We start from the raw sequence: 11,490 nt of genomic DNA on the forward strand, positions 1-11,490 counted from the left end.
ATTCAAACTACAAAAGCAACTCCATTGGAAGACAGTTGGATACAGTAATATCATGAATATTAGCGATGTTGTAGAAAATCAAAGCAGTCCCACATGTGGTCAGAACAGTCAACAGCACAAAGGGTGAACACGTTAACAACCAATCCCAATAGACTGCAGAATCCCCACTATTTAGCATCCAGACATATAGATTCATTCATTCTTTCATTCACTCCCTCACTCAAGAAACACTTGTCAAGCACTTTTATTTGCCAGGCACTGAGCTGGTCTGGTCACTGGAAGGACCAAGAAGAAAAGACATAATTCCTGCCCTGTAGGAACTCATAGTCTAGCCATATCCATGTTTACATGCAAATAAACACAGACATGCAGAAAAACAATGTACTATGCTCCAAAATTGGTTACAATGGAGACATGCACAAAAATTATTATAATGGAGACATATACATGGGACAGAAAGCTCATTCAAGCAAGAGTCATTTAGAATTCCTAGAGGACAAATAATTTGCTCTACAAGCTGGGTCTATACAGAAGAGACTTGATTCAACAATTTCCAAAAGGAAAGGAAAGATCTGGAAATCCAGATTTGTGCTACCCACCTCTGACCAGATAAAAGAATACAAGAGCTACAGCAATTGCTATAGTAAAACCATATCGGTAAAGGTGAGCATATTTACTCTTTTAAGAGCTCAGCTCTCCCTCCCACCTCCATAGAAGGGGTCTTCCCTAAAGACATCCAAGGCTAAGCAATGTGAGCAGCAGAAATGTCTCAGGAGGAACTGTTTCCCTCAACAATAGGTGATTCAGCTTTTTCCACGAATCAAGAATGGTTATTCATTTTATCTTTGAGAAGATTTGGGGACTGGGGGATCAGAAGAAGAGTTCGTGACCCCTATAACTTGACATGGAGACTCTAGGATATACCCACTCCAAACTCTGCCTTACCTGCAGCCTCTGTTCTCGCAACTCAACATCAACATTAGCCCAGAAGCGAGCCAATGTGTTGGTTTCCCTGGGCCGTCAACCAGCCTTGCCAAACAGGGGGCCGGTGCTGTGGAGCCTCCCACCTCATGGCGTGATCTAACCACAGGCATGTACACAGGTTTGGGTTTTTTGGACTCAGCTGTATTTGAACAAGGCTTCTGTTCTCTTTCCAAGAGCTCTCACTTTCAAATCTGTGTAGCTAGAAGTATTATACTTCAAGTTAACTGTCTGAGTCTTGATTAGGAAAAGCATATTTTGAAAAACATTTTAGATAAAAATGGCATAATTACAGAAATGTTAGTAGAATTTATGCTGTAGAATTCACTAGACTGTTAGCTCCACAGGAGCAGGGACCTGTATCTGCTTTGATCACCACTGTATAGCCACAGTTTAGCACAGGACCTCACATGCAGTGACTGCTTAATAAATATTTGTAAATGGATAAATGGGTGAGTAGAAAGATGGATGGATGGATGGAGGAACTTATTATATTGATGAATGATTGAATAAATGCATAAAGAATTAATAAATCTCTACTTCTGGAACCATTTAAGAATATATATAATAAACTTGAAATCACCTTTAAAACTACTTCATAAAAGCAATGGGTAAGGGGATCATCTTGGGCATAAAGTAGGTGACCTAGAAAGTCCCATGATTCTTTGATAATGCTTGGAGCCCATGGTGAAAAAAAAGCACTATGAAAACATTAAGGATTATTATTTATTTGAAAGTTTCACTGAGTCATCCTTTACGTAAGACTTGGTAAGCATTGCCATTGCTTTCTAAGGAGAAAAAAAAAGTTATAAAAATAATTAGTATGACTGGTCCAAAAGAGGTTACTTTCAGAGTTACTTGTTTTAGCCTTATCCTCATTGTCAAAATATTATAGTAGCTTAGTTAGCTTATAGCAATATTGAACTTTAAGCTGTAAATTATCTCATTAATTTTCATAAAATTATTGCTCTGTTCAGTTCATTTATATGTAAAGGACTTAAAAATGTTAATATTTTTTCAATTCCACATAAAACTGTACTTTCAAAGGAGTTTAATGAACTTGAAGTGGTCATAATACCATGAGGATCAGTAAGTCTGAGGATGGCTGTAACCTCAAATCCTGTTGATGGTGGTATTCATACAAGAGATGTCGGACAAGTCCCCTCTAGCCCCAACTTGAGTTCCCTGATTTTGTTTAGAAATTGCTTGTCGAAGGGGATTGAATGCTTGAGCTATGCAGAGAAATGGTATTTTGACAATTTTTCCCTTTCCCAAGTGTCATACTATATGACACTGGTAATAATTAGTTCTGCATACCCAATTCCTTGCTTGCCCCAGGAAGAATGCCATCGAAATATTTGAGGCCAAGAGGATGTCTGCCCCGTACTGCAGTAGTATTCTAAATAGTCCCCTAAACAGAAAAATAATACCAGAAAACAAATCCCTAAGTTTAGGGGGTTGGAACTGTGGTTGGAGATGTGGGAAGAGAGAGAGGCAGAAAGAACAAGATTCAGGGGAGACCCCAACCGAACACTTGAAGGCTGCTATCTTGGTTTGGGCTCCCCCAAAAGCAGATCCTGAGGCACAGGTTTGAGTGCAAGTAGTCTAGCTACAAGGCAACACCAGGACACTGATAGAAGAATAGGGAAGTGAGGAGACAGAGAACAGAAAGGCAATAATGGGTACATTTCCACGCCATTTACCTCTGTGGGCAACTGGAGCTCAGTCCCACTGGGAACACTGGGAACTCTGGGACAGTGTGGACACATCTCAGAGCTATTCCAACCAAGGGACTGAGAAGCTGGGATATTTACCCACCAACACCCCAACACTATTGTGTGAGACCAACTCCAGGGGCATTAGCTTTCCAGCACTTCCAGCTTGCCTCGCTCATGGCAGAATGTACTCCCACAGCTGGTGGGAAAGCCCCCTCAGACAAAGTTATAGGATTTTTTAATAGGCAGCTTTCGCCGTGTAGAGGTGAATGTCAAGGGGATATATGGGCACCAATGATGTCTGCTACAACTGCTTTGAAGTCACTAACCAGCCCTTGACTGTGTTTCCTTCCTACCAGAAGGGCTTGGCAACATGACTAGCTCTTTCAGATGATAAGTGAATTGGCAATGAGATGTAATGACTTACGTGATTACATTTGCTGCTTCTAGATAACACATTTGATTGTAACATAGTCGATCTGGGGTTGAGACTTTCAGGCACCTAATCAGCTCTGTAAAGAAGGAGATTTTTAATATCCTGAAATCATCCCCTACAAGCAGATTCAGCAAGGACAGCCTATTTGAAATTTCCAAGATATTTAGTGGCATCATATGTAAGTCCAGTCGGTCATGCCCTGTGACTGCCACTTGCATCCAGTTTTGCCTCTGAAGTCACAGACCACATCTGCTGCACTGTGTCAGATATTGGCATAAGAATTTTAATTATGTTAACCCATGAAATCTTCACAATGAGACCAGGTTGCAGGTGCTGTTATTATCCTCATTTTATAGATGAGGTGCAGAGAGATTGATCACTTATCTGAGGTCACACAGCGGTGGGGCATGGATTCAAACTCAGGTAATCTGACCCTAGAGCCTGCTTGTCCTACAGTCTCCTTTCTGGTGTCTGGCAAGCACACACTCTCGCACCTTTCTTCACTATCAAGCATGAATCACAATTTCCCCAAGAAGATTCTTTCAGCCAATTATGCCAACCCACACCCCGCCCACCAACACACGCCTCAACAGCCCCTCTCCTGGTGTACCGCAAGAACAGAAAACTCCACATTTCAGTAGCGCTTTGTTCCAGAGAATTCATAGCATAGATTATAGAGAGTTCACACTGAAACTAAAGAAACAAATCAAGGTACCACCACCCCAGATGCAACATGGAAGAAAGAGCACTGAACTCTGGAAATCAGTGAAATATGGGTTTTCGTCCTCATTCTGCCATTAGCTGTGCATCCTTGACCAAGTCACTTTATTTCTCCAGGCTCCCATTTCTTCATCTGCACATAAGTGATTTGCACTAGACAAGATATAAGGTTCCTAATAGCCCTCAACACCCACGATCCTGGACTCAAAAGTGTTTCTCAATTATCATGCTGCTAGATGGAGGCAATATTTTCTGCTCCTCGTTTCTGAGCAATTGACATAGCCCTGCCCTCTGGGGAGGTCCCTCCTTTTCATCCGCCACATCACTTCCAAGCCACAGCCACAGACGGCTGCTGCGTATCGGTATCAGAGACCAAATGGAAGATGCAGAACCCTAAAGAGCAAGTCAGCAACCACACGAGGCTTCTCACCCCAGTCTCGGTTTCACAGGTTTGGCAGCCCCCCGTTTTTCTTACATTAGGGGAGCATATGGAAAAAGTATCTCAGCAAAGTCATTTTTCTTTTTGTAATAATATTTGTTGGTGTCTAAGGAAACGGGAACCAGATGACAGGTCCTAAACATAGTCAGGCCAAGCCTAAGTGAAATCAGAGTGTAAACCTTATATTAAATAGCCTGCCTCTTTTAGGAATTCCTGTTTTGGGAATTAACATTTTATTATGAAAATTTTTAAACAGATGCAAAAGTAGAGAGACAACCCTAATAAGTCCCCAGGAACCCATCACCTAGCTTCAACAATTTTCAATTCATGGCCAATCTCGTTTCATCTCTACCCTAGTCAGTACCCCCAGCTCTGGATTATTTTGAACCAGATCTCCACCATCCTACTATGTCACCTATAAATATTTCATTATGTAGCTCTAAAAGACAAGGACTCTTTTTGAAAGCATACCCATGATAGCATTATTGTAGATTTTTAAAATCTTCTTAATTAACATTAATTCTTTTATAGCAAACAATATTCAACATCCAAATTTCCCCAATTGTCTCATTTTTTAAGCAAGTAATTTATTCAATTTAGTATCAAAATATAGCCCACATATTGAAATTGATTAATATGCCCCTTAAATCTCTTCTAATATATAGGTTTTTCTGCCATCACTTTTTTGTCCTTGTAATTTAGTTGTTGAAGAAATGGGACCATTTTTCCTGCAGAATTTCTCAGAGCGGATTTTGATTATTGTAACTCCATGGTGTCAATTAAAATGTTATTCCCTCCATTCCATCTTCTAAAAATTGGTAGTGAGTTCTAGAGGCTTGATCAGATTAAGGTTCAATTTTGGGGCAGGTGTGGTTTGTATTTCTGTTAGAAGCACATAATAACTATCCATCTTTCTTGGTACAACATTAGCAACTATTGATCACTGCCTAGATCCATTCACTAATTCATCAGAGCGCTCCTTGTTGTTGGAGCAGTCATTGTTTCTAAGACTTTTCAGTGGGCACAGCTAGAAAAGAGTTCTGGTTTTTTATTTATTTGCTTTCATTTGAAGGAGTCGTTTGTATTTAAAAAAAACACATAAGTTCATAGTGATCATTCCTTTTTGAAATCAGGTCCACAGACTATTTACTTAATTTTATTCTTGCATTTATATCTCCTTTCTCTTATGTTGAAATCACAGGAGTTTTTTTGTTGGTTGGTTTGTTTGTTTGGGCTCAAGTGATCCTCCTGCCTCAGCCTCCCAAGTAGCTGGGACTACAGGTGTGCACTAACATGCTTGGCTAATTTTTCTGTTTTTAGTAGAGATGGGGTCTCACTCTTGCTCAGAGTGGTCTCGAACTCCTGACCTCAAGCAGTCCTCCTTCCTCAGCCTCCCAGAGTGCTAGGATTACAGGTGTGAGCCACTGTGCCAGGCCGAAATCCCATTTCTTAAGGACAAAAGCATAATTATTCATTGTTTTTTCACAAAATACACACATAATGATCTCATAATGACAATACCAACTACCAGCAAAAAACATGAATACTGAAAAGAGTTTAAGGATGTTTTATTGTTTGGTGGAGGTTTATTTGTTTGTTTGTTTTGCAAGGATTGATTTTCATTTAGGGTATATCCCACTAAGGATTTATAGACAAATTCCTGTGTCACTTAAGTTTCAAATCAAATCTACAAATAAGAAATATTCAGAGAAGTATAGCTTTGATCATGGTCTTGTTCCCTCCATTTCTACTAGGTAACTATATTTTATTATCTTAAAACATTTTTAATTTATCTTTCTTTTTAAAAATTTTAACATTTGCTTTCATTTATCCTTCTATTTCTCTCTTATATGCTAGCATACAAGGGCTGTCCAGAAAGTATCCAACCATTGTTAATATAACAAGAATGTTTTCATGGCTGGAGACTTTCCGGATAGCCCTCGTACTTTACCATCTTACTTTTTTCTTTTCTCTTTTGTTAACACTATATTCTAAAGATAATTCCACACCAGTACAGTTGACCCTTGAACAACACAGGTTTGAACTGTGTGGGCCCACTTATATGTGGACTTTTTTCCAAGCAAACATGGATCAAAGATATAGCATTTGAGGATGTGAACCCCAACTTTTTGTATATGCAGGTTCTGCAGGGCTGATTACGGGGGGGGTTTGGGGGGCCTGGAACCGATCCCCTGAGGATACCAGGGGATGACTGTATACAGAGACGTTCATATTTTATGGATGTATCAATAATTTATTCAACCAGTCTGCTACTGATGGACATCAGGTTATTTCCAGTCATTTTCAATCCCAAATAATGCTGCAATAGATAGGGTGACTTTTCTGGTTTTTTGGTGTTTTTTGTTTTTTGTGGGTTTTTTTTTTTTTTTTTTGGTTTATTTCACACATAGAGAGCATAGAGAGTTGAGGAAAAATTCTTCCTGCCTCAATTTTCAATGCTTTGTGTCTTTCTCACCTTTGTGTCCCTAAAGCCTGGTACAGAGTCAGAGAAAACAGCAGATGCTCAATCACGTTTGCTGAGTAACGAACTCAATCATTCATGTGTAACATCTATAAGCAGACGAGTTAGTTACATGAATGAAAATTGGAAAATGCTGAGAAGACTAGTGCAAATCCTATAAGTTGGTGAATATTTTGTACACTCAGAGACTCATTTATCTATAAAGAAAGTGGCCTAATGTACTATGAATCCCAAACCTTCTTCTTGCTTAATCCATTATGAAAATGCATTTTTTAAAGGATACTCTCAGTGAAACATAGAATCTTGGGTTCCCTTTCTTGGACAATTTTTTGACCAAGGGGTTAGTGGTGGTAACCAGCATGGAAGACAGAATAGAATCTGTCTCCTAAGTATGTGTTTCTCCATATGAATGTGGTAGACATCACCAAAGGTTTAATGACAATGTGGTTCTCTCACTGAACTCTGTATCACTTTAATTGTCTCATTGTGCTATAATATATTCATTTCTGTGAAGTCTGTCTTGCCTGCTGGGATGTAAGTTCTTCATGGGCAGAGACCATGTCTGTGTCTGTCCTGCTCTTTGCTCTATCCTCAACACCCCACACTGCCCTGGGACACGGTAGACACTCAATAAACATTTACTGAATAAACAGATGAATCCAGGCTTTTAACAGGAAGCACCTCTTTCCAATGCAAACCAAAAAGTTGCTGTGTAGCAAATCTGCTTTCAACCTCTGTTTTAGCTGCCTTTCTCTGACACTGCTCCGCCACCTCATTACTGCCAGGTGGAAGCTGAAGTCCAGGTTTCTCGCTAAGCCTCCCTCGAAACCCATGGGGAGGAGGTTCTTCATTCCTGCTGGGCAGAGGGCAAGTCTGGCTCCCACTCAGCCTCCACAGGTACCTCCAGACTGGGAGGGTTAGGAGTGCCTCATCGCTGCTCCACTGACACCAAGCGGGGGCAGGCAGCTCACTACCACTCAGTGGGAATGAAGATCCCAGCCCCTAGAAGGCGGCTTGGGAAGACTCATTACAGACTGGATGGAAGTCAAGGATCCCCACTTGGGTTTTGATGGCATTGATGGGAGTGAGGTGCACAGTTTTTTTGTGGTGTTTGCCTGGAATAGAGTGGTTCGTGTCTAAAAGTTTTCTGTCTTGCTGGGCTACTCCTTTCCCAGCCCTTTGATTTAAAGAGAGCAGGCTTTTGTTGGGGCTTTTTTTTTTTTTTTTTTTGTCAGTACACATTCCTGTTTCCAAGTTGCCAGTTTCTGCTGCAGTAAGTCTGGGCTATAGGAGGCAGAAAGAAAACCTGAAAGACTCACCACTGAGTTCCTCAGGTCCCAAGATCCTATCCAGTCTGCCTTCTTCTCTCCAACTTTCGGAGTCTTTTTTATGTTTGTTTTTTATGTAATATCCCGTGAAAGAATAGGGAAAAGTATATGTACTCCAGAAGGAATAGGGAAAAGTATATCTTCCCCAACTTCCGAGAAGTAGAAGCCTGGCATTGCACTAGTTTAATCCCTCTTTTCTAGCATCATATGTCAAGCAATGTTTTATCACTATGACATGGGGTGTATCCTCATTCACTTATTTGTGAACTCAATGAGAATTTATTCAGATCCTACCACATGCCCAACACTGAATCAGTCCCTGAAGGTACCAAGATCACACTTTCACAGTCCAGTGGAAGAGATGATACAAAGTGAAACACACTGTAACAGAGATCTGTACAAAGAGCTCTAGAAGACCGAGGAGAAAGCATGTCACTGGGATGTGGTGGAGATGAGGGTGGGGTGGATTTAAGGAAGCCTCCAGAGAGGAAGAGATATTTGAACTAGTTTAAAAAATAAGCAGGAGTTTTCCAGGTAGATAAGAGGGGAAGTCATGAATAGCATGAATGAAGGCACAGAGGCACGAAAGAGAAGGGAACACTCAGTAATTCCATGTGACTGGAGCACATGGTGGGAGAACAAAGTGATGAGAGAGGAGAGTGTAAAGTTGGTATAAGACAGATCGTGTAAGATCTCTGTTCCAAAAGGCCAGAGTCACAGTTTTCCCTAGATAAAACTCACGCAGACTAGACAGCATCAATGGCAAACTACTGCACACTTCCCCCTGGGTTGCCTCAGAAATGAATCTTCTCTTGTACTTGGTTGTTAAGAATTACTGTCTTTATCGAGGTATCTAAAATAGTCAAAGTCATAGAATCAAAAAGTGGAATGGTAGTTGCCAGGGGCCAGGGGGAGGGCTAAATGGATATTTACTAATCAACAAGCATAAAAGTTTCAGTCAAGCAAAATGAATAAGCTCTAAAGATCTGCTGTACAACACATACCTATAGTTAACGACAATGTATTGTGCACCAAACAATTTGTTAAAAGGGTAGATTTCATGTTAACTGTTCTTACCACAGTAAAATTTTAAAAAATAATAATTACTCTTTTTATCCAGCCAAAGCACATTTCAGTCAACAGCTTGTCAATTCCAGTTTCCCCAGGCACTGCTGCAATCATATCCCCAAAAAGAAAGGACTACTACATTTCTCTCAGTCAATTAGTGGTCCATTTGGACCTGTCAGCAATTGAAAGCTCCAGAAACAGTTTGCTATGAAGTTTATTTATGTTACTGCTGCTCTGAAAATGAAGATGATAGAATAAGAGACTGAAAAATAAGAAAATAGAGGTATTAAGGCTGGAAGGAAAGCCTTAAACTAAGGCTCTAAATTTAATCTTATCACAAGTGGGAGACCCACATATAAAGGATGTGGGCCTGAAATTGATGGGCTTTGGCTGAAATAGCACATTCATGTGACAGGCCACAGAAGCAGCAGCTATAACCAAGGGGAGGATTTGGCTCTGGTGCCAACCAGCATAGTGGTGGCGAACTCTCCCAGACTGGCTATCCCTCTACCGTGGGCAGTTTGATGACGTCTTGACCCTAAACAGGACCACAAACTCCAGTCGTATTATTAATCGATCTGCTTTACCCCCCATGTTTTTAGGGAGCAGGGGAATAACAACAGGACCTATAGATTGTTTTCCCAGATCTACCGGCTATAGCTCTAACTTATGACAATAGCCATGTAATATTTGTTGAGTATCCAAGCTCACAATTTAGAAGACCAAGAGAAGCAAAGTCTATTGTATTTATCCATATTTTGACTCACTATGTTCATTCTTTCTTCCTGATGTTCCAAGATTCCTTCTTTTATCATTTCCTTTCCGTTTAGAGAACTTCCGTTAGTCAATCTTATAGGGTAGGTCTGCTGACAGCAAACACTCTTAGTTTTCCTTCATCTGAAAATGAAAATGTCTTGATTTTCTCTTCATTTCTGAAACAGATTTTTACGAATAAAGGAGTCTGGGCTAATAGTTTTTCCTTTCGGCACTTGAAATATGTTGCATCCTTCCTTCTGGCCTCCATGGTTTCTGATGAGAAACCATCTGTAATCTGAATTATTTCTCCCCTAAAGATAAGGTATTATTTCTCTCTCACTGTTTTCAAGATATTCCTTTGTCTTCAGTTTTAGAAGTTTGACTATAATGTATCTTAGTGTGGATTTCTCTGGGTTTATCCTGTTTGGGAATTTCTCAGTTTTACCCTGTTTGAGAATTTCTAAGCTTCTTGAATATATAGATTTATGTCTTTTGCCAAATTTAGGAACTTTTCAGCCATTATTTCTTTGAGTAGTTTTTCAGGCCCACCCTCTTTCTACTCTCCTTCCAAGACTCTGGTAACATAAATATTAGATCTTGTTATAGTTTCACAGGTTCCTGAAGCTCTGTTCATTTTTTCTTTTCACTTATTTTCTGTTTTTCAGATTATGGAATTTCTGTTGTTTTATATTCCAGTTCACCAATTCTTCCTGTCTCCTCCATTCTTCTGGTAACCCCATCCATTGACATATTTATTTTGTTTATTGTGTCTCTCAGCTGAAATTTTCCACTTGGTTCTTCTTTATATCTTCTATTTCTTTGGTGAGACTTTCTATTTATTCATTGGTTTCAAGCATTTTTGTAATTGCTTAAAAGCATTTTATGATGGCTATTTTAAAATTTTTGTCAGATAATTCTAACATCTCTATCATCTCAGCATTGGCATTTTTGTCTTTTTTCATTCAGTTTGAGATCTTTCTAGTTATTGGTATAATGAGTGATTTGGATTGAAACCTGGATATTTTGAGTATAGATGGATTTCTCAAGATTTTGTTTGGTTCCAACTTGTCTCAAGATTTCATTTGTAGTAGAGACATGAGTACAATATACATTTCACGATACTTTTAATTCTACTATAAGGAAAACAATAGTACAAGCACAATAATAAATGGTAATTAGAGCTTGATCTTCTTATTAAGGGACAACAGGGAGTGGTGGGGACTGTGGTAAACTGGAGGGTAAATTGTTCCATCTAAAGGTAGCAGCTGCTACTTAGCTCCTAATGATTGTTGATGAATGGGATTGCAGGCCTAATGTCAGATATTCTTATTTTTTAGGAAAAGGTAAACATCAAGATTTTTATATGTAATTTCTCTATTTTAAAATGATGAAAACAAATTTAGATTATTTAAAACAATATATTAGTCCATACCATGAAGACTAAACTAAACACAACAGTGATCAGAATGTAATCTATGTGTAGCCAGTTGCCAGCCTCTACTTTAGAAAAGTATATTTTTCTAAGCAAGGATTTAGTGCCTGAAATTCATTTCTTTGTTTTAGAA

This window comes from Lemur catta, chromosome 12, assembly GCF_020740605.2.
Source record: "Lemur catta isolate mLemCat1 chromosome 12, mLemCat1.pri, whole genome shotgun sequence".
Lineage (NCBI taxonomy): Eukaryota > Metazoa > Chordata > Mammalia > Primates > Lemuridae > Lemur > Lemur catta.